General features: G+C 48.3%; 1 protein-coding gene and 1 long non-coding RNA gene across 4 annotated transcripts in view; both read left to right on the forward strand.

Annotated features, from left to right (window-relative positions):
• Window positions 1-8,127, forward strand: part of LOC140195565 (uncharacterized) — a 32,354-nt gene extending 24,227 nt beyond the window's left edge. For both annotated transcript variants that reach the window (XR_011885518.1, XR_011885517.1), the window contains exon 3: window positions 7,030-8,127. This is a non-coding gene — a long non-coding RNA (uncharacterized lncRNA). The remainder of the gene's footprint in view (window positions 1-7,029) is intronic.
• The window catches only part of acvr2ba (activin A receptor type 2Ba), a 161,719-nt gene that overhangs the window by 76,806 nt on the left and 60,816 nt on the right, over window positions 1-24,097 (forward strand). The window lies entirely within an intron of this gene.

The following is a 24,097-nucleotide window of genomic DNA, read 5'->3' on the forward strand; positions in this document are numbered from 1 at the left end:
AGACGCAGCTTTTCACTGCGAGGGGCTTTTTAACGAGCAGCCTGTGTTTGTCCAGTCAATGGTAGCCGGCCTTTCTTCCTGTACACTGTCGATCTTGAGCAATGGTTCTGGGGTCTATTCAGCACTGGCCATCTGTCTTCCCCCCTGCTCCCCATTGTTTAAAAATTGTTTTGTTAAGCCAGTTCGCTGCATGAAGAGAAAACCTCTGTAGCTTCTAAAGCGTACAACTTCTTGTGAGAAGTCTTGTCTTTCATTAGCATGTTGTCCACTAGGCAATAGGGAAAAAAATTCCCCGACTTTTAGGATTTGTGTTGAGAAATGAGAAAGGAGAGGAACTGGGATGTGACTTCACCACCAGTAGCCTTTGTCATTTTAATCAAATTTTTCCTTGGTCCTTGTGGCCGGGGTGTTGGGGTGGGTTGCCACTTCTTTTTGGCTAGTGTCTCTTTGAAATGCTGTGCTGAAACTGGAGAGAGTCAAAGGACGTTCACGAAAATGATTCCAGGATTGAATGGCCTGTCATATGCAGAGCATTTCGTAGCTCTGGGCCTGTATTCACTAGAATTCAGAAGAATGAGGGGTGACTAAATTGAAACCCATCGAATGTTGAAAGGCCTTGATAGAGTGGATGTGAAGAGGATTCTCTTATAGTGGGAGAGTCTAGGACCAGAAGACACAGCCTCAGAATAGAGGATCGTCCTTTTAGAATGGAGATGAGGAGTAATTTGTTTAGCCAGTGAGTAGTGAATCTGTGGAATTTGTTGCCGCAGGCATCTGTGGAGGCGAAGTCTTTATGTGTATTTAAGGCAGAAGTTGATAGATTCTTGATTGGCCAGGGCATGAAGGGATACAAGGAGAAGACAGAAGATAGGGGCTGAGAGGGAAAATGGATCAGCCATGATGAAATGGTGGATCAGACTCAATGGGCCAAATGGCCTAATTCTGCTCCTATACCTTATGGTCTTATGATCATGATAAACTTTGCCCCATGTGTATTTTGAGAGCCCTAGGGATACAGAACGTAGATTAGTACAGGACAGGAAAAGGCACTTTGGCCCCACAGTGCTGTTCTGAACTAATTAAACCAGTCATTAAACACCTACCTAAACTAATCCCTTCTCCTTACTCATCCAACAGGAATTCTGCAGATGCTGGAAATTCAAGCAACGCACATCAAAGTTGCTGGTGAACGCAGCAGGCCAGGCAGCATTCCTAGGAAGAGGTACAGTCAACGTTTTGGGCCGAGACCCTTCGTCAGGACTCACGAAGGGTCTCGGCCTGAAACGTCGACTGTATCTCTTCCTAGAGATGCTGCCTGGCCTGCTGTGTTCACCAGCAACTTTGATGTGTGTTCCTTACTCATTCTGTCCCTACACACGCTTGCACATTCCATTCTCTGTGCCTATCTGAGAACCTCTTAAATGCCTCAGTCGTCTTTACTTCTACCACCCCCCCCCCACCCCCCAGCAGCATATTCCAGGCACCCACCATTTTGTGTGGGAAGAGAAACAGCAACTTGCCTTTTGAACTCACCTTAAATGCACGCCCTCTGGTGTTGTATATTTTGACCCGGGGGTGGGGGGGGGGAGGAGGGAAGAAACCAGCTGTAGACTCCATTCGCACCTCCCATCATCTTAGAAACTTCCAGAAGGTCAACCTGTGCAGCCATTTTCAGGGAGCTATGAGCTTGGGTCTCCGGCGATTGCTTAAATTTAAGAGACCGGTGGAAGAGAGCTCGAGCAGGATTGTAAAATGAAAAAAGTTCTGTGATATGCTCCGATCCCAGACCATTGAGAGCTTTAAAAACAAGTAAGAGAACTTTAAAATGAATTCTAAAAGGCGCAGGAAGCCAGAGCAGCTAAGGCGGAAGATATTGCTCCCTCATTCTGGTTTTGGTTCAATGTCCGTCAGTGACGTTCTGAATGAGTTGAAGTTTGTCAGTCCATGACTTTGGAAGGCCAGTCAAAAGTGCACTGCGGTAATCTAGTCTATTCGATATAAAGACGTGAATTAGTTTTTCAGCATCATTATGTGCCAGAAAGTAATGTATCTGCAATATTTCGCATTCCTATTGCATGCCCTCTTCTCATTGCTACCACCAGGAAGAAGATGCCTTTGCTGGTGGTATTAAACCTGATTCTGATTCTACCACGCTCTCCCAACTCTTCCATCACTCACCTTCATCATTTTATACTAACCTACCAACCCTGGGGACGTGGTAGCAAACACACGATCCCAGGGAGAATGTACAGACTCCACTCTCTCTTCCTCTCCTCTTCTGTTCCTGGCCAATATTCTAGGGAAAGTAATTTTCAACCAACTCAACAACTGAGTGAGAACAATATTCCAGGAATGTTACCCAGCAAGCCACAGCATATTGGCTCTCACCAAAATTATCAGTGACTGATGTAATTATTGTCTCAGTTCTAATTCTTCTGGATCCACACGAGTGTTGTCTTCGACACAATTGACGACAACATTCTCCTAAATCACCTTGAGAGCTGCGTTGGCGTCTCTGGTAGTGTCCTTAATTGGTTTTGTTCATATATCTTGGAGAGAAATTTTTTTGTCTCTTCAGGGAAGCTATCTTGGTCCCTGACTCTTCTCCTATACATGCTCTCCTTGGGAGACATCATTAGGGAGCATAAACTTGATTTCCGCAGTTGTGTAGATGGCAGTCAATAGTATATCCTGGTTGAGCCTGATGATGACAACAGCCAATCCGTCTGACTTCTGATAAGGAGCAATAAACAAATAAATGAGCATTAATTCCCTAAATGAAGATAAAACTGAAATACTTTTGTTTGGTCTCGAAGCCGAAAGAGATAAATTTCTGGATAAACTTGGGGACTTAGCTCCCCTTGTAATATCAGCAGTAACAAGCCTGGGTGTTACCCTTGATTCGGATTTGAATTTTAAATCCCACATAAAGAAAGTGACCGCTGCACCATTTCTACACGTCAGAAATTTTGCAAAGCAAAGCAGGAAATCTCAACAACACACACAAGATGCAGGAGGAACTCAGCAGGTCAGGCAGCACCTGTGGAGAGTTGACACTTCATCAGGATGAGATCTTTCATTGGGACTAGAAGGGGAGAGAAACCAGAATAAAAAGATGGGGGCGGGAAATGGTGGGGGAGCACAGGGTGGCAGGTGATGGGGTGAGATCAGGTGAGGTTCAGTTATCAGGGTCTCGGCCCAAAATGTCGACTGTTTATTTCATACTTATGTCAGATCGCTGGACATTCAGCATGAAGGGATTGGAGGTCAGGTGACTTGGTAGATCAACTCGAAGGGGACAGTAGGTGATGTCAGAGGGGTTGAATGGCCTTAACCTCTATTCCTTGGATACAGCTTCGAGTTACTTGAGAGACCCGAAGGGCAGCTAACTGGTGATGGACTGTGTTGAAAAGAAGAGGGGAGTGGAGAACGAGAGATTGGATAGCAGACACAGACGGCGGGGGGGGGGGGGGTGTGCTTCTCGCCTTTGAGTTTGTGAGGGGGACTCACTGTAATGACTGGGCCCTGGGGCTGACTTATCCGGCTGTGGATGCGAGCAGCAGCAGTTAGTGGAATTTTCCCTTTTTGTGACCGTCTTTAAGTCGCTGGATTAGTCGGGGTCAAAGCTCAAATGTCAGACAGCAGGGGCTCCTGCTTGGGGTCAGGCAGTGGTGGCTGGGGGAGGGGTGGTGCTGAGGGTTCTGCAAGGGGGAGGGGAGTGGAGGGGGCCAGTGTGGTGACAGCGCTGGTGGTTCAGGTGAAGGCAGGGTCCAGCCCACCCCACCCTCTCCGCATTCCCCAGTATCTGTCCGTCTCAGGGGCAGTGGTATTGTGGCGAAGCTCAGGCCGCACGTTCCGTTCCCCATCTGACACGGGAACACAGGCTCACTGAGTTCAGGAAGTAGTCTTGTGCTGTAGCAAACTTGTCCATTTTACAAACGGGCCTCACTTCTCACAGGAGGGACAGAAATATCCAGTGTAACATTGCAATGTGAAAGCATATTGATTGACAGTTTCAATAATTGCTTTGTGATTGACTGGGGAATTTAAAGGTTCCGTGCATGCGTATCTGTCCCTGCCCCAGCCTCTCGCGCCCCCCCCCAGCCTCTCTCACCCCCCCGCCTCTCTCGCCCCCCCCCCCCCGGTGATTTCTGTGGTTGTGGTAGTGGGTCTGTTAAGAGTTTGGCTGCTCTGCGTTCAGAGTTACTGAAGAGCTTGGTCTTGAAACTTTGGGATTTCCCCCAGAATTTTTTTAAAATGGGTTGGGGCCCTCTTCAGAGAGATTAGGGCAAAGGGTGCCCTCCTCAAAATAAGCTAATACCTGGACCCACCCACGTGACCAGCCCAGCACCAGGGCTGGGTGCCCCCCAGCGTTGCCTCACCCCCTCCCTCCCGAGGGTGATGGAATTCTTCCCATGTTCTCTGGGTGACTCTGCCTGCAACAACCTGCTGGCGTGGAAATTAGCGTAACGCTATGACAGCGCCAGTAATCTGCGTTCAGTTCCACCACTGTCTGAAAGGACTGTGATTTCCTCCAGCAGCTCCACTTTGGTTAGAGTTAGGTTAGTTCAAAATAAATTTATCATCAAAGTACTGTATGCAACCTTGAGTTTTATTGTCTTGTGGGCATACTCAATTGATCTATAGAATAATAACTATATAAAAAAAAATAGAAACATAGAAAACCTACAGCACAATACAGGCCCTTCGGCCCACAATGCTTACTTTAGAAATACTTAACATTACTTACTTTAGAAATAGCCAAGGGTTACGCATAGTCCTCTAGTTTTTTAAGCTCCATGTACCTATCCAGCAGTCTCTTGAAAGAACCTATCGTATCCACCTGCACTATTGTCGCTGGCAGCCCATTCCACACACTCATCACTCTCTGCATAAAAAAACTTACCCCTGACATCTCCTCTGTATCTACTCCCAAGCACCTTAAACCTGTGTCCTCTCGTGCTAGCCATTTCAGCCCTGGGGAAAAAGCCTCTGACTATCCACACGATCAATGCCTCTCATCATCTTATCATCTTATACACCTCTATCAGGTTCACTCAACCTATTCTCATAAGGCATGCTCCCCAATCCAGGCAACATCCTTGTAAATCTCCTCTGCACCCTTTCTATGGTTTCCACGTCCTTCCTATAGTGAGGTGACCAGAACTGAGCACAGTACTCCAAGTGGGGTCTGACCACGGTCCTATATAGCTGCAACATTACCTCTCGGCTGTTAAGCTCAATCCCACGGTTGATGAAGGCCAATGCACCGTATGCCTTCTTAACCACAGAGTCAACCTGCGCAGCAGCTTTGAGTGTCCTATGGACTCGGACCCCAAGATCCCTCTGATCCTCCACACTGCCAAGAGTCTTACCATTAATACTATATGCTGTCTTCACATTTGACCTACAGAAATGAACCACTTCACACTTGAACTCCATCTGCCACTTCTCAGCCCAGTTTTGCATCCTATCGATGTCCCACTGTAACCTCTGACAGCCCTCCACACTGTCCACAACACCTCCAACCTTTGTGTCATCAGCAAATCTACTAACCCATCCCTCCACTTCCTCAAGCAACACACACAAAAGTTGCTGGTGAACGCAGCAGGCCAGGCAGCATCTGTAGGAAGAGGTGCAGTCGACGTTTCAGGCCGAGACCCTTCATCAGGACACTTCCTCATCCAGGTCATTTATAGACATCACAAAGAGTAAGGGTCCCAGAACAGATCCCTGAGGTACACCACTAGTCACTGATCTCCATGCAGAATATGACCCATCTACAACCACTCTTTACCTTCTGTGGGCAAGCCAATTCTGGATCCACAAAGCAAAGTCCCCTTGGATCCCATGCCTCCTTACTTTCTCAATAAGCTTTGCGTAGGGTACTTTATCAAATGCCTTGCTGAAATCCATATACACTACATCTACTGCTCTTCCTTCATCAATGTGTTCAGTCACATCCTCAAAAAATTCAATCAGGCTTATAAGGCATGACCTGCCCTTGACAAAGCCATGCTGACTATTCTGAATCATATTATACCTCTCCAAATGTTCATAAATCCTGCCTCTCAGGATCTTTTCCATCGATTTACCAACCGCTAAAATAAGACTCACTGGTCTGTAATTTCCTGGGCTATCTCTACTCCCTTTCTTGAATAAGGGAACAACGTCTGCAACCCTCCAATTCTCTGAAACCTCTCCTGTTCCCATTGATGATGCAAAGGTCATCGCCAGAGGCTCAGCAATCTCCTCCCTTGCCTCCCACAGTAGCCTGGGGTACATCTCATCCGGTCCTGGCAACTTATCCAACTTGATGCTTTCCAAAAGCTCCAGCACATCCTCTTCCTTAATATCTATATGCTCAAGCTTTTTAATCAGCTGTAAGTCATCCCTACAATCGCCAAGATCCTTTTCCGTAGTGAATACTGAAGCAAAGTATTCATTAAGTACCTCTGCTATCGCCTCCAGTTCCATACATACTTTTCCACTGCCACACTTGATTGGTCCTATTTTGTCACGTCTTATCCTCTTGCTCTTCACATACTTGTAGAACGCCTTGGGGTTTTCCTTAATTCTGTCCGCCAAGGCCTTCTCAGGCCCCTTCTGGCTCTCCTAATTTCATTGTTAAACTCCTTTTTGCTAGCCTTATCTTCTAGATCTAGGTTTTATTTTTAAACCTTCCGTAAGCTTTTCTTTTCTTCTTGACTAGATTTTCAACCGCCTTTGTACACCACTGTTCCTGTACCCTACCATCCTCTCCCTGTCTCATTGGAACATACCAATTGATATCAGAATCAATGAGAGACTGCACAACTAGGACGTTCAACCAGCGTGCAGACAACAAACTGCAAATGTAAGAAGAAGAAACAATTATATAAATAAGCAATAAATATATTAGTGTTTCTTCTTCTTACACGCGCGGCTGTTCCGAATGATATCGAATGATAAGTAGGCAGGAGGATGGGACAGTGGCGTGCCGTGCGCGTGCAGCCCTCCGGTGAAAATGATATCGTTTCCGTTAAATAGGGGCCGTGGACAATTCTGATTTGATGGAGACAGGTGTGAAAGTTCAGAGGAACATTTGGAGAAGTTTCTGAAACGCCAGTTTGCTGCTGTTTTTACTGCACGATTGGGAATCTTCCGGAGGGAAGGCCTCAAAATCCCCGGCTTTGCCTGCTGCTGGTGACCGAGATTGAGGTCGAATCTTTCAGATAGAGATGGCGCTCGGTACTCGGTGTCAGAGAGCTGATCAGAGCTCGAAGTTTTCCGACGACTCAGAGTCGGACTGTGGTCGGGTATGGCAGGGAGAGTTTTCTTCCTTCTCCCGTCTGCGTGAGATGTGGGACTTTCGAGAGACTTTGAACTTTTTTACTGTGCCATGGACTGTTCTTCATCAAGTTATGGTATTGTTGCACTGCTGTAACTATATGTTATAATTATGTGGTTTTGTTTTTTCAGTCTTGGTCTGTCCTGTGTTTTGTGATATCACACCGGAGGAAATATTGTAACATTTCTTAATGCATGCATTACTAAATGACAATAAAAGAGGACTGCGTGCCTTCAAAATCTAAAGGTATGTGTTAACTAGGGGGCCGTGCACAATCCTGATTTGATGGAGACAGACGTGAGAAGCACGGAGGAACATCTGGACAAACTTCTGAAATGCCCGCTTCGCTGCTGCTGCTACTGTGCGATCGAGAATCTCCGGAGAGGAAGGCCCCAGATCCTCGGCTTTGCCTATTGCCTGTTGCCAGGGCCGGGGTCGAAGCACTCGGCAGAGATGGTGCTTGGTGCTCGGTGTTGGAGAGCTGGTCGGAGGCTCGAAGTTTTCGGAGGGACTCGGAGTCGGACTGTGGTCGGATGCTTCCAGGATGCTGCATCGGCAAGTTTGTGGCGCTGGAGGTTCACCGTCTGCGTGAGATGATGGGACTTTCGAGAGACTTTGAGACTTTACTGTGCCCATGGTCTGTTATCAAATTACGGTATTGCTTTGCACTGTTGTAACTATATGTTATAATTATGTGGTTTTTGTCGGTTTTTAAGCCGATTTGTCATGGGTTTCTGTGATATCATTCTGGAAAAACATTGTATCATTTCTTAATGCATGCATTACTAAATGACAATAAAAGGGGACTGCGTGTCCTCATAATATAATCTAATCTAATTTGCAGTTGGTATTTATTGCTTGAGAACAAGTTTTTGTCACAGTGTATTTTGGTGACGTGACCTTGTTGGACCAGAAGGGCCTGTAGCTCTAAATCCAAACTCTCAGGATTTGTGACCTCGTGCGGCGTGAGGGGAACCCTCTGCACTGTCCAGCTGCTTTGTCCTTGCACATTCCAGCAATTCTTCCAGGCAGTTAGTGTCCACCAACCTGCTCGAGCTTTGAAGCTGATCTCTTCATTACGGGAACGCATTGCCTCCTCCAACAGGACTGTCCCACTCCAGTCCAAAACTCAGTGCAGTCCTAGTCCCCTGTGTAATTGTAGTAAGACTCCTCTCTTGCATTTTCCTTCGCTTTTGACTTATTTATTACTCGCTTCACCTTCGCGCTGACTTCCTCCTCAACTGCTAATTGGTTTATTATTGTCAGAATCAGGTTTAATAGCACTGGCTTAACGTTGTGAAATCTGATGCTTTGCAGCAGCAGTACATTGGAATACACAATATTAAAACTATAAATTGCATTAAGAAATACTTAAAAAGTGAGTAAAAAGAGGAAAAATAGAAAAGAAAATAGTGGGTTAGTGCTGGTGGGCTGATGGACCATTCAGACATCTGATGGTGGAAGGGAAGAAGCTGTTCCTGGTGTGCTGAGCATGTGTCTTCAGGCCCCTGTACCACCACCGTGATGGCAGCAATGAGAAGATGGCATATCCTGAGTGGTGAGGGTCCTCAATGACAGATGCTGCCTTTCTGAAGGATCGCCTTTAGAAGGTGTCCGCGTATGCTCAGATACAGTGAAAGGTTTGTTAGCTTGGCATGTACACGGATCATTTCAAACATCAGTAAATCAAGGTAGCACGAAGGGAGAAGCAATAACAAGGTAGAATAAGCTGTCGCAGTTACAGACAAAGTCCAGTGCAGCCAGACAACAAGGTTGTTTAAAACAATTGAGTGGGAATTTCTCATTTGGGGACCGTCATGTATTTGAGATTGTTTCACCTCTACATGCAGCCTGTAAAGTCGCTCAGGGTTTTGCATAGACATAGAGCTCTACAGCAAAGAACACGGCCACTCGGCCCATCTAGTCTGTGCCAAACTGTTACTCCGTCCATCGTCTTGCACCTGGACCATAGCTGTTCCTCCTTCTCCCCCCGTTCATGTACTTATCCACTCTGTTTCAATGCATTTTTGAATTATATTTTATTAACTTGTGGTGGTATTTTGTTTTGTGTGCTGTGTGTGATAAATGCTTTGTGGACACACCATGGTCCAGAGGAACATTGTTTCATTTGGTTGTAGACATGTACGGTCAGGTGAACAGTAAACTAGAATCTGATTGGTCCCTTTGGCCCTTCAGTTCCATGCCAAACAAGATTCCCATCTAAGCTTGTCCTGTTTGTCCCATATCCCTCCAAACCTTTCCTATCCACGGACTATCCGGGTGCCTTTTAAAAGTTGTCCATGTCCTGCCTCAGCTCTCTGGCAGCTAATTCCATAAACAGACCATCTTCTGCGTGGGGGGGGGGGCGCGCGGGAAGGTTGCCTTTCAAGTTCCAGTTAAATCTCTCACCTCTGACCTTCATCCTATGGCCTGTCATTCTTGATTCATTAACTCTGGGGAAAAGACTATCCACATTCACCTCATAATTTTCAACCTGGGAATTTTGTTTGGCATGGGCCAGCAGGCCGAGGAGCCTGATTTGGTTCTCTATGACTAACACCATCCCTCATTCTCCTGCACTCCAATGAGAAAGATCCCTCCATAACCCATAACTCAGAGTCTTGAGTCCCAGCAGCACGCTCGTAAACCTCCTCAGGACTCTTTCCAACATAACCACTTCGATCCTACAGCAGGGTGACCAATACTGAACACAATGTTCTAACGTCTTGATAAGTGCAGGGTTTCCATTGCTGTTGTGCATTTTCTTGATGATTTAAGTTTCCTGGTGATCATCTTTTCCACCCAGAGTGTGATCTATATATGGAATGAGCTGTCAGTCGAAGTCGCTGAAGCAAACATATCATGTTCCAATGCAGTGTTAGCAGTCATTTCGAGAGGACTAGAATATAAGAGCAAGGATGTAATGCTGAGGCTTTATAAGATGTTGGTCAGACCTCATTTGGAGAACTGTGAGCAGTTTTGGGCCCCTTATCTACGAAAAGATGTGCTGGCATTGGAGGAGATCCGGAGGGGGCTCACGAGGATGATTCCAGGAACGAAAGGGTTAATGCGTGAGGGGCTTTTGACGGCTCTCAGTTGTACTCGGTGGAGTTTAGAAGAATTGGGGGCGGGGGAATCTTAGTGAAACCTAACGAATATTGAAAGGCCTGGATACAGTGGACATGGAGAAGATGTCTCCTATAGTGGGCGAGTCCAGGACCAGAGGACACAGCCTCAGAATAGAGGGACATCTTAGATGAGAAAGACTTTCTTTATTCTAAAGACAGTGGATGTATGGCATTCATTGCCACAGGTGGCTGTGTGCAAGCAGAGGTTGATAGGTTCTTGTTTAGTAAGGGTCTCCAAGGTTATGGAGAATGGAGTTGAGATGGGTAATAAATCAGCTGTAATGGAATGGTGAAGCAGTGTCTGTGGGCCAACTGTACTACTTCTGCTCCTGTGTCTAAAAGTTTTGTGTTCTTAAATTGCAAAATAAATAGTGGAAAAGAGAGCTGGCAGGACTGTGTGATTATGGGTGTAACAGGATTGCTTGACTAGGTCAACAGACAAAACGCAGGTCAGGCAGCATCCATGGAAATGAATAAACAGTCTCCTTGACTAGGTGCTGGCACAAGGTACAGTGAGAGGACTGGCTTCCCCCCTGTGCAGTTTCATTCCACAGTTCCCACACACCCTCTCTGCAGCAAGCTGAGAGCCCGAGTCACCACGAATCTGGGGACGTCTACCCAGAGTGGGAGAAAAGGAACATGGTGGTCGAGGGCTCCACCTCCAACGTAGGCCTGGGCAGCATCTCGGAGGAATTCCCCTGAAAGTGGCATCGCAGGTGGACGTGGGGGTGAAGGAGGAACTCAGCACACTCACCTCCATCGGCCAGAGCACTGAGTATTGAAATTGGGACATTTGTAGTAGTTGTACAAGACGTTGGTGAGGCCGTACTTGGAATGTTGTATTCAGCTTTGGCCACGCCGTGACAGGAATGGCAGCGTCAAGGTGGAGAGTGCAGGAAAGTGTTACCAGGATGTTGGGAGGATTTCAGCAATTGAATTATTAAAGGTCAAGCCAGTTGGGACTGTGTTGTTTAGAGTGTAGGAGAAGGAGAGGTAAATCATGACGGGTATAGGTAGGGTGAATTCACTCGTCTTTTTCCAGAATTCAACAACTAGAGCACAGAGATTTGAAGTGAGTGGGGCGAGGTTTAATTGGACCCTGAGGGGCAACTTTGTCATCCAGAGCTTCCAGAGGAAGTGGTTGAGGCAGGTACATGAACAACTACATTTGATAGACATTTGGGACAGGTACATGGAATGGAAGGGTTTAGATCAGGGGTTCACAACCCGACATCCACAGAGCCCTTGGTTAATGGTCGGGGTCCATGGCATCAATAAAGTTAGGAAGCCCGGGTTTAGAGAGATACAGGGCTAGATTAGATGGGCAGTCTTGGCTGGCATGGACCAGAGGGGCTGAAGGGCCTGTTTCCATGCTGTATGACTCATAATTTGCATTGACTTCCATCTCCTACATGGTGTTTTGCCTCCTTTAATACTTCAGTTGTGAATAATTGAGTGCTTTTGTCTCTTAATGGCTGTAGTGTCTTTAGTTCTGGCCCACTGAATGTTGGCTGAGTGGGAGCAGTGCTGACTCTCAGTTAAGGAGGTTGTGGGTTCAAATCCTACCTCGGAGTGAGGGAGCCCCAGGCCTCAGGTGGCACGACCAACAGGTGGTGATGCTCTATTGACCCTCGAAGCAGAGGGGGACCCACGTTATGGGTGACAGCTCGTCATCGCCACCTCAAGGGCAGCTGGGGAACTGCAGCCGGTGCCACCTTGCATTCTGGTCAGTGCGTTCATGGGTGCCTTCTTGCTGCTAACAGGCTCAGGCTGTGTGATAGACCATCTCTCCCCCTGCGGTAGCGTGCTCTGTGTCCTGAGAGGAACTAGATAAATGTCTTCAGGTTGAATTTTTGCTCGAATGCTGGTGCAAGGAGGGTTTTGAGTGAATCGAGCCTCCTTTACTTTGTTCGTCTCACCATTCCCCAGACACATGGAGACCGGTCACTGTGCCTGTTCGCAATGTAGCTGGGGGGAATGATCCTCACTCCCCCCCCCCCCGCCCCATGTCAATATCATCTCGAAACTGGCACCATCCCCCTCTGCATCTTTCTTTACTCTCTCCCCTTTCCTCTGTCCTCTCTCCCCTAAGACCTCCACACCTCCTCGGTCTCCATCCCACCCCAGACGTCCCCTCCCCCTTCTCGGCTCCCCCCATCGTCGGACTGAAACTTCCTCCGCCCTCCTCGTGAGGCACTCCAGCTGTTCTCTCTCCTGCTCCCGAAGCCCCCTCTCCTGGTAGATGTCTGTATATACCCAAGAAAGGGGTGGACATGACATGGAGGGAGGTGGGGAGGAGAGCCAGAATGTGGTATCAAATGGAAGCTTAACTGTGAGGGTTTTGAAAGGAGAATGGAGCTGGTCTCCGTTGACCTTTAACACACTGCGTAGTCTGGCAGAGGGTGCCCTGCATCTCAGCTATCTTCAGTACGCACGCTCAACTTCACAGCCTTCCTACGTGTGGAGGTAGCTGGCTTGTCGTGCCCAGACTCTTCGCGGTCCTCAACTCTTCATCCCTCCAAGGAGAAACCCACCCTCTCCTGCCTGATGGCTGGCAACCGCTCTCGTTTCCTCTGTCGTGGGCCAGTGTGATTATGCCGGTTTCCCCTTGCCGCCTCCTTTAGGTGCTGCACACCTCTCTACAAGTCCCAGGAGACGTGTTCTCCCTGTGACCGCGTGGGGTTCCTCCAGGTACTCCGGTTTCCTTCCTCTCCCCAAAGTTGTGAGGGTTTCTAACAAAATGACGCTAGGCTAGGCACAGGAGTGTCTGTACGTAAGGTGACCGACAGGAAATGACAAAATAGTGATAGTTGGTGGAGGTGTTGATCGGCTCAGGGGAAGTAACTGTTTTTCAGCCTGGTGGTCCTGGCATGGACGCTGCATAGCCACAGCCCTGATGAGAGTGGGACAGACAGTCCGTGAACAAGGTAGGTGGGATGTTACAGGCTCTTATCTGGCACCTTTCTGTATGGATCTCTAATGGCTGGTAGGCTGGTGCCGGTGATGCTCTGGGCAGTTTTGACTATTGATCATGGGATCTTCTTGTCTGTCACAATGCTTTTTCTGTACTGAGCACTGATGTGGCTTGTCGGGATCCTCTCTGCTACACATCTGTAGAATGATGTGAGCATGGATGTGCAAAATCCAACTCTCTTCTGCCTCCTCTGAAAGTAGAGACATAGGTGAGATTTCCTGATTGTCTATGTTGTTCCATTGTTTAAGAAAGGCTCTAAGAATAAACCGGGAGATTATAGGCTCATGAGCCTGACATCAGTAGTGGGGAAGTTATTGGAACCTATTCTAAAGGACCGAGTATTTGGATAGATGGGGCCTCATTAGGGATGGTCATCATTGGCTTTGTGCAAGGTATGTCATGTCTGAACAACTTAATAGGGCTTTTTGAGGAAGTTACCAGGAAAGTGGATGAAGGCAAGGCAGTGGATGTTGTCTACATGGACTGTAGCGGGGCCTTTGACAAGGTCCCTCATCGGAGATTTGTCTAGAAGGTTCAGTCGCCTGGCATTCAAGATGAGGTAGTAAATTGGATTCAACGTCGGCTTTGTGGGAGAATCCAAAGAGTGGTAGGACACGGTTGCCTCTGTGACTGGAGGCCCGTGACTAGTGCTGTGCCACGGAGAGTGTGGAACGAGCTTCCAGCAGAATGTGCTGTCCATTGTCTCTCAGTGATCTGGGTGAAGATGTGGTCATCTGGATCAGAAAACGGGCAGGTGTAGTGGACAGCTAGGAAGGCTCTCAAAGCTCGCAGGCGGGATCTGAACTAGCCAAAAAAATGGCAGGTGGAATTTAATGCAGACAAGCGTGAGGTCTTGCACTTTGGGAGCACAAAAAGGGTAGGATTTACACGGTGAGCAGTAGACAGAAGGATCTGGGAATACAGATCCATCATTCCTTGAAAGTGGCGTCATGGGTAGTCAGGGTTGTAAAGGGAGCTTCCGGCAGGCTGGCCTTCCCGAACCAGAGTACTGAGTATAGGACTTTGGCCAACAATGTTGAAGTTATATTAGACTTGGTGAGATATTGTATGCAGTTTTGGCCACCTACCTATGGGAAAAATTTCAATATTTGAAAGAGTGCAGGGAAACTGGGACTGGGTGAGAGTTACAGGGGGAGATTGAATTGGTGTTTCGAAAGCGTAAATGCAAGCAGACTTTTGCCACTGAGGTTGGGGGGGGGGATGGTCAAACGTCTGATTGGACAAGCTGACCACCCACTGTAAGCAGCTGTATTTATAACTTGTCAGTGATGGTTATAAGTAGAAGCCCTGGGACAGTTTGGTTTGAGGTGGAATGTGCTGCTGGGTGGGTGAAGCTCGGGGCAGTAGGGTTCCAGTGGTAATGGTTAGTTTGATTTGTCACTTGTACATAAACACAGTGCCCCGAAGAAGGGTCTCAGCCTGAAACGTCGACTGGTTACTCCCCTTCTCGAGTAGTAAGATTTGAGATGATGTCAGTTGGGGATAGCATAGAAGACTAGCAAAGCACACAGCACAATATAGATCAGTCGCAGATGTGGGCAGAGAAAGGGCAGGTGGGGGTTTGACGCAAATAAATGTGAACTGTTGCTCTGAGGTAGGTCAAATGCAAAGAGGTAGTACACTGTTGTGGGCAAGATCCTCAGCAGTGTTGATGAGCAGAGGGATCTTGAGATCCAAGTTTATAATGAAGGGTAAGGGGAGATCAGATAGAGGTTTATAAGATGGAGAGGCATAGAGAGCATCTTTTGCCCGGGGTTGAAATGTCTAATACCAGAGGGCATGCATTTAAGGTGAGAATGGGTCATTTCAAAGGAGGTATGAGGGGCACATTTTTACCCAAAATGTCAACTCTATTCCCCTCCATAGCTGTTGTCTGACCTGCGGAATTCCTCCATTTTTGCGTTTGCCGCTACAAAAGATGCTTTTGGGGCAACAGTTAGCGTAAAGGCTGATTTATACTTGTGCGTCAACTCGACGCCATAACCTACACAAGTGGCCTACGCGCGTTGAGAGCATTTATACTTGCGCGTTGGTGTGTCTGCGTCGCTCTGCAATTCGGGCACGTCGCGCATGTGCACACACCTGCCCGCGCAAGGCTTCATGGTCATGGTAGTCTTTCTCGGGGTAAACAAGTTTAAAGCGAGCGTCTTTTTTTGTAAAAGCGAAATGTGTCCTCCGTAATTTCGGAGGTCTGTAAAGCCTTATGGAAAGCATTGCAGCCAGAGTTCCTTCCCTGCCCTTCAGTCGGCCGATGGGAAGCTTTTGCAGCGTAGGAGGAAATGCGATGCTACCAAGCGGATCAATCGGGCAGCACTCTGTTGTAGCACTAGTGACCTGCATTCAATTCTGCTGCCGTCAGTGAGGTGTTTGTACCAAATACGTATGAGTGAGTAGGTTAATTGGTCAGGTGTAAATGGACAGTGTGAGCTCATTGGGCCAGCAGGACCTGTTACCGTGCCGAATCTCTCAAAAAAAAAATAGATTACATCCATCTTTGTCCCAGGATTAATCAGGGAGGCCAATCCCTCCCCCATTCCCTCAGTGTGTTTTCTGTCCGATGGAGGTGAATATTTTTCCCTGAACGTGCACAGTTTTATGTCCCAGGCGTACAATAAGCCCTTCAGCAGGAGGCTGAATCCCATTTTCACCTTTGGAGATGCTAATCTCTTCTTTGTTTAGTTAATTCTGTCTGTGTAATGCTTCATCCTTCCCCTCTGACAGGCCCGTCCATCCCTGAAAGAATCTTCAACATTGTTATGGGTCTTTAAAAAAAAACCTGAATTCACAAGGAATAGTGATCAACAGCACTGGGGCTCCACAGGGGACTGTCTTGTCTCCCTTTCTCTTCATCAGTTACACCTCGGACTTCAACTACTGCACAGAGTCTTGTCATCTTCAGAAGTTTTCTGATGACTCTGCCATAGTTGGATGCATCAGCAAGGGAGATGAGGCTGAGTACAGGGCTACGGTAGGAAACTTTGTCACATGGTGTGAGCAGAATTATCTGCAGCTTAATGTGAAAAAGACTAAGGAGCTGCTGGTAGACCTGAGGAGAGCTAAGGTACCGGCGACCCCTGTTTCCATCCAGAGGGTCAGTGTGGACATGGTGGAGGATTAAAAATACCTGGGGATACGAATTGACAATAAACTGGACTGGTCAAAGAACAGTGAGGCTGTCTACAAGAAGGGTCAGAGCCATCTCTATTTCTTGAGGAGACTGAGGTCCTTTAACATCTGCCGGACGATGCTGAGGATGTTCTACGAGTCTGTGGTGGCCAGTGCAATCATGTTTGCTGTTGTGTGCTGGGGCAGCAGGCTGAGGGTAGCAGACACCAACAGAATCAACAAACTCATTCGTAAGGCCAGTGATGTTGTGGGGATGGAACTGAACTCTCTGACGGTGGCGTCTGAAAAGAGGATGCTGTCTAAGTTGCATGCCATCTTGGTCAATGTCTCCCATCCACTACATAATGTCTGGTTGGGCACAGGAGTACATTCAGCCAGAGACTCATTCCACCGAGATGCAACACAGAGCGTCATAGGAAGTCATTCCTGCCTGTGGCCATCAAACTTTACAACTCCTCCCTTGGAGGGTCAGACACCCTGAGCTGATAGGCTGGTCCTGGACTTATTTCATAATTTACTGGCATAATTTACATATTACTATTTAACTATTTATGGTTCTATCACTATTTATTATTTATGGTGCAACTGTAACGGAAACCAATTTCCCCCGGGATCAATAAAGTAGGACTATACTATACTATATACTATAGTTGGAAATGTTAAGGCACCGGAGGTTCTGTGTGAATCCAGAGCAACACACACAAAATGCTGGAGGAACTCAGCAGGTCAGGCAGCATCCATGGAGAGGAAGAAAGACGGTGTTTTGGGTGACACCCTTCATCAGGACTGGAAAGGAAGAGGGCAGAAGTGGGAGAAGTGCCCCCTTTCCCTTTCCAGTTGAAATGTCTCGGCCTGAAGCATCGATTGTTTATTCTCCTCTGCGGATGCTGCCCGGAGTTCCTCCAGCATTTTGTGTGTCTGCCTGTTGCTGAAGATTTCCAGCAGCTGAAGAATCTATCGAGTTAGGGTTTCGGTTTAATTTGGGACAGACATGGAGGGCCACAGGGACTGTTCCCGTGCTCTACTGTTCAGGAGGAAAAATCAACAATCCTATTGATTGGCAGAGTTGACCCAGGCGGTCAGGGGGCATATCCCTGTTCCTAGTTATGTTCAACGTGGAGTTGAAACGAAGACGTGAAGTCAGGAGTCCGTATCGGGGAGAGAGACGGATAACTGGACTGAGCCAGCACCTGTCACTTTAAACCCCCACCCTGTGAAATCTGGGCAGTGCTGGCGTTGTGGAGTCAGATCGATCGTTGCCTTCTGGAGCCGTGCACGCTGTCTGATTTGCATGGGTAAATGCCAGAGTTGGCCGCCTGTATTCTGATGACCGCCGGGCTGGAACAGTGAGCGTGCTGCGTGCGTTGGTTGGAGCAGAGTGCGCGCTGAGCCCACCCACCCTGTGTGACCGCCTCGCTCGTCCAGTCAGCGATCCATATTTATCTTTTCTAATCTGGAGATTCTGACATTTGTGTAGGTGACCGAGGGGTTGTTGGCGTTTAATCAGTGAGCCGGCGATCGATACTGGGCTGGAAATTAAAAGTTTCAGTCCAGGCTGAATCTTAACCCTCCCCTCTCCTCCCACACCACTGAGGTGAATATTCTGCGATAACCTATGATGGCTTGTCGAGAAACTGTACTGTGAAATGGGCAATATATTTGTAGAGCTGCTGATAAGACTGCACAGTGGGGAGGGGAGATGGGAGAAAGCCCCCCCCCCCTCGCTCAAACGCAATGCATTGGGTGCATTTGGGTGGCAATTTCTGAAGAGAGATATGTAGATTAGAACAATCACTTTACAGTGCCAGATTTAAGTCCGGAGTTCGATTCCCACTGCTGCCTGTGGGTTTCTTCCGGGTGCTCCAGTTTCCTCCCACATTCCAAAGACGCACGGGTCGGGGTTAGAGGGCGGTGGGTGTGCCGTGTTGGCACTGGAAGTGTGGAGGTACCTGCAGGCTGCCCCTGCACACCCTCCCTGTTTCACCCACGAAGGGTTGGCATGAGCTGCCATCTGGAACTGTTGCAGTCCGCTTGGTGATGCTTTCAGCTGTGGGAGAGGCTCTGTCAGGAGGGAATAGTGTCAGGATACATAGAACATAGAATAGTTCAGCACAGTACAGGCCCTTCGGCCCACAATGTTGTGCCGACCCTTAAACCCTACCGCCCATATAACCCCCCCCACCTTGAATTCCTCCATATACCTGTCCAGCAGTCTCTTAAAAGCAGGTCTTTCTACACATCTTGGGAAGTTGGGTGATTATCCCCCAGATTCTTCCTGTGTGTCTGTGGGGTGTTGCATTCAGTCTTGCCTTGCAGAGCATCTTTGTGCAGTGTATGGAGGACAGACAGAACTGCTTTTGCTCTCTGCTCCCATTTATGACTGTCATTGAGTCACTAGCTGTCTCCCGGTTCCTTGTTCCAAGACTCCAAGTGTCATTCAGGGGGTCACCTGGTTTGCCAGAAAGCTGTCTAGGATTAGAGAGCCTATGCTTTATTTTTTTTATTTGGTGCTACAGTGCAGGTTAGGTCCTGCCAGACCTTCAAAGAGTCAGAGCAGAGATGAGGAATTCCTTTAGCCAGACGGCGATGAATCTGTGGAACTCGTGGCCAGAGTCATTTGTGGAGGCCGACTCTTCTGTGTATTTCAAATGGAGGTGTGGATAAGCGTGATTAGTAAGGGCGTCAAAGGTTATGGGGAGAAGGCAGGAGAATAGTAATCATAAGCAAACATAATGGGCCAAATGGACTAATTTGTCTCCTATATCTGGTTATTTGCTTGCTGGGTGGCTTGTCAGATGAGTAACGGAACTGTGGAATACACTCAGAGTGGAAGGTGAGAGAGTGTTACTGAGTGAAGCACTCCCAGGGATCTGCATGGTCGCGTGCTTCCTCCTGTCACCTTCAGATCATAAACACGGAAGTCTGCAGATGCTAGAAATCTCCAGCGATAAGATGATGGAGGAACACGAGTCGGGCAGCAGATGATGTCCCCTTGTTTGTGCCGGTGTGGTGGGTGGGAAGAGCTGCTGATCCCCTGTGGAGAACGTGGGCAAGTGTGAGATGTGGCATTTTAGGAGAATCTGGTGCGAAGGGAAAATGCGCAGTCAATATCCAAATCCAAATCTGGAATGGCAGTGTGGGCTCGGTAGGGGTGAAAAGCCTAATTCTGCTCCAATGTCTGAAGTGTTTCTTGGGGATTCAAAGAAGACCTCTGGCTCTACCACCGATGTCTGGGAAATGCAACCATTCACCTGACCCAAAACTCTCCCTTGATCAATAACACTTGTCGGGTAATGTAACTGGGAGAAGTTCACAACCACCGACACCGAGTTGGGGGTTTCACTTTAAGAGACTGGTCTGACGTGATGACGTTGTTACGTAAGGATTTTTAGCGTGCTGTTGTGTTTGGGTTTTGGAGTTCAATAAGATGTGTTACGGGTTGTGTTAAACATAAAACACCTCATTTCACTTCGTGTGAAAACCTACATTGGTGATGACCCTGAAACTCTCTAGGACGATTCCAGAGTTATGGAACATGTTGGCCAACGCAGTCGCTTTGAAACTTCCGGAGTTTTGGGTGCAAAATGCCATCATTTGGTTTGTACGAGCTGAGGCCTTGTTTGTGCTTTGAGATAACCCCGCCAACAGTACAGAATATTTCCGCATGGTAGCGTCACTCAGCAATTCCACGGCGATGACAGTGGTGAGTGTTTGAACACCCGCCTGAATGTGATAAATATTGACCGCTGAAAACTCACCTATTACACATTTGGGCTATTGGAGCCTGAGCACGCCGAACAGTTGCTCTCCTTACCCGGTCTCAGTGATGCCAGGCCTTCGGAGCTAATGGACCACACGCTGTCTCTCCTGGGAAATCACCATCCTTCTGTTATTTCTAAAGAACTCTTCACGCAGCAAATGCCTGATGATCAAGTTCACATGGCCCTCGGAAATGCACCCGTGATGGACTATAGGGAGCTTGGTAAAATGGTTGATAGTCTTCACTCAGTCGGACAGTGGTGCATCATTCCTCCTCCTTTCTCTACCTCAATAAGCCCAGTCAGCAAGGCCCTCGACAGAAGAATGCCCACCACTGCAAAAGAGGCCTGTGTTTTACCATGCTCACTTTGGTAGGAATGCTAGGACTGCTGACTACCTTGCAGCTTCATCAATGCCAGCGCATCGGGACATCAGAGGTCTGAACAGCGTGGGTTCCAGCTGCCAGGGTCACCTACTGTCACCTACTTTCAGAGTGACACTTCTTATTTGACATGGATGCTCAAGTCTGTGTTGTCAGCCTCGCCTATTGGTGAGAAGGCAGAGCAACGAGACCGGACTGGAGGCCGCCAACGGCAGCGAGCTCCAGACCTACGGGACATGATGGGTGACGCTCTGCTTCAGTGGACGATGTTAATGGAAGTGGCTAGACCTCTGCTCAGTGCAGGTTTCCTGTGTGCCCAAGGACTGTTGGTCGATCTTAAGAACTGCCGGCTTGTCAAGGACTTTGGGTGGTTATCCTGCTCCCCCAGTAACTTCCCCACAACAACTCTGTCAAGAGCATGCACCACCGCACATGAGTTTACTCGACTGCTGGGCAAATTCCCAAACCTCACCAAGCCCACGTACTCGACTATAGTCACAAAACATAGGGTCGAGCACCACACTACTACAATTGGCTCACCAGTCCATGCCCGCGCACCCAGTGAAGCTGGCAACCACGAAGGCAGAGTTTGTCAATATGGAAAGACTTGGCATTGTATGCTGTCCGAATAGCCCCTGGGCTTCACCCCTTCATGTGGTCCCCAGGTCCGATGGTGGTTACTGACACCTTAATAAGGCCACCCCACCACCAGCAATTGTTATCTCCAGTCCCACATATTCAAGACTTTTCAGCATGTCTAGCTGGAAAGTTAATTTTTTCCAAAGTTGATCTGGTTAGGGCTAGCTGTGTGCTCGGAGGACATTTCCCAAAACAACTGTGATAACTCCGTTTGGACTCTTTGAGTTCCTGTGCATGCCGTTTCAGCTGAGAAATGCAGCACAGTCTTTCCAACGGCTGATGGACTCTGTATTACGACAGATTTTCTTTTGTTTACCTGGATGACATACTTGTCGCCAATGCATCGAAACCCGAACACGTGTCTCATCTCCACACACTTTTATGAGCACTTAAGCCAATGCAGGTTGATTATTGACTCTGCTAAAAGCCAGTTTAGGTTGTCAACCATTGACCTTCTTGGCCATCGCATCTCCACAGAAGGTGCAAAGCCCCTCCTCTCAAAGGTAGCCACTATTACGGATTTCCCACCGCCCCGCATTACCAAAAATCTACCGGAGTTTTTAGGCATGGTGAATTTCTATCACCGCTTCATTCTGCCAGCTCCTGAAATTATGCTCCCCCTGTATAGTGTGTTTAAAGGCAATACCTCTAATCAGGTGCTTGACTGGTCAGCAGACATGACCAGGCATTTGATGATACCAAACGAGCTGTTTCTAATGTGACCATACTGGCACACCCGCTCCCCAATGCATCCATAACCATTTCTACTGACGCCTCAGACAATGCTGTGGGTGCTGTGCACCAATAGTTACTCAGAGACGTGTGGCAGCCACTCGCCGCCTTCATTCGCTAGCTCTCTCCCCCGAGAGGAAGCGCAGCACGTTTGACCGTGAGCTTCTCGGTCTCTATCTAGCTGCCCGCCATTTTTGTTTTCTACTGTTGGGTCGCCATTTCACAGTGTTCATTGACCACAAACCCCTCGTGCACGTGATGGTCAAATTATCGGACCCTTGCTCTGCACGGCAGCAACACCACCTGGCCTACATATCTGAGTTCGCAACGGAAGTGCAACATATCAGGGAGAAACATAAGCCTCTCCCGGCCAGTCATTGAGGCCGTAACGCAAAGGAGTTAACTATGCCGGCAGGGCAGCTGACCGAGTTACAGGCCCAGAGCTTTAGGCTTACCAAACAGCAATTGGTTTTGACTCTATACACGTCCTCTCGCATCCGAGCTGGAAGGCCTCACAGAAACTGGTCACACTGAAGTTTGTTTGGCATGGCTTAATGCGTGATTGGGCTGCCAGCGGGCACAAATTCATCATGGCTGGGTACCAGTGGCACTTCGTGAGGTCCCTGAGTGACAGTTTGAGCATGGCAACATTGACTTTGTTGGTCCTCTTTTCCCTCCACCCTTCCTATTTACCTTGGTGGACAGTACTGCCAGGTGGCCAATGACGGGGACAGATGTGGCTCGGGCATTCGTCAGCACCTGGGTTGCTTGGTTTGACATCCTGTCTGATATTTCCTCTGACCGTGATCCCCAGTTCATTTCAGACCTCTGGGCTGCGATGGCCCAGAGCCTCAGTGTTAGGCTACACCACGCCACGGTGTATCACCCACAGTCCAATGGCCTGTGTGGGCAGTTTCACCACTCCTTAAAGGCTGCTCTGAGGGATTCCCTGACCGATGAGTGTTGGCATGATCGGCTCCCGTGGGTCCCGCTGGGGCTCAGAACAGCTCCAAAAGAGGACCTGCGGTCTCCAGGTCTGAGTTGGTGCACAGGCAGCCGTTACGAATGCCAGGGGATTTCGTTCCTGACCCCGTGACCACCTGGTCAGCCTCTCAACAGCGTTCCACCCTCCTCAGTAAATTCAATTCCATCTCCCATCATGGCAACAGCACCCTTGGGTTCCTGTTGACCTACATTCCACCTTGTTTGTTTTTGTCCACCATGACACACACCAGCAACCCCCTTAGGTGCCCTTACAATGGCCTGTTCCACGTTTTGCAACGGGGAGAAAAGACTTTTATCACAGATAAGAGGGGTAAACCTGAACGTATTTCAGTAGATCGTCTTAAATCGGCCCACCAAGACTCGGAGTATTCCGCTACCACGCCCCTGGTGTCACAACATGGCCATGAGTGAGTCAACGGGTCTCTGGATGAGCCAGAGGGACCTGCGGTTCCTGCAGCCATGGAACACAGGATCCCAGCCGGGCGGCTCGTCCTGACTCCAGGCAGAGTCACAGTGCCGGTTTTGGTGAATTCTGGGACGGGGGGGGCCGTGTCGGGTAACGTAATTGGGAGGAATGTACATCATTCACAACCACCGACACCGAGTTGGGGTTTCGCTTTAAGAGGCTGGTCTGATGGGATGACATTGTTACGTAAGGATTTTTAGCGTGCTTTTTTGTCTAGGTTTTGGAGTTCATAGGATGTGTTACGGGTTTCAATAGCCATAAAACAACTGGCACCGTTTTATATGTGAAAACCTGCACACTGAAAATAGAACATAGACCAGGCCTGGCCCTTCGGTCCACAATGTTGTGCCAATCTTTTAACTTGCTCCTTGATCAAAACGCTTCTCACCTACATAGGTCTCCATTTTTCTATCAGATAGTCTCCTAAATGCTCCTAATGTATCTGTGGGTTCTACCAGCCCTGGCACGTGCCCAGCACTCCCCCTCCCCCCCCCCCCACCCGCCACCGACACTTTCTGCCAGTCAGTTTATAATA

The sequence above is a fragment of the Mobula birostris genome, chromosome 3 (assembly GCF_030028105.1).
Source record: "Mobula birostris isolate sMobBir1 chromosome 3, sMobBir1.hap1, whole genome shotgun sequence".
NCBI classification, from domain to species: domain Eukaryota; kingdom Metazoa; phylum Chordata; class Chondrichthyes; order Myliobatiformes; family Myliobatidae; genus Mobula; species Mobula birostris.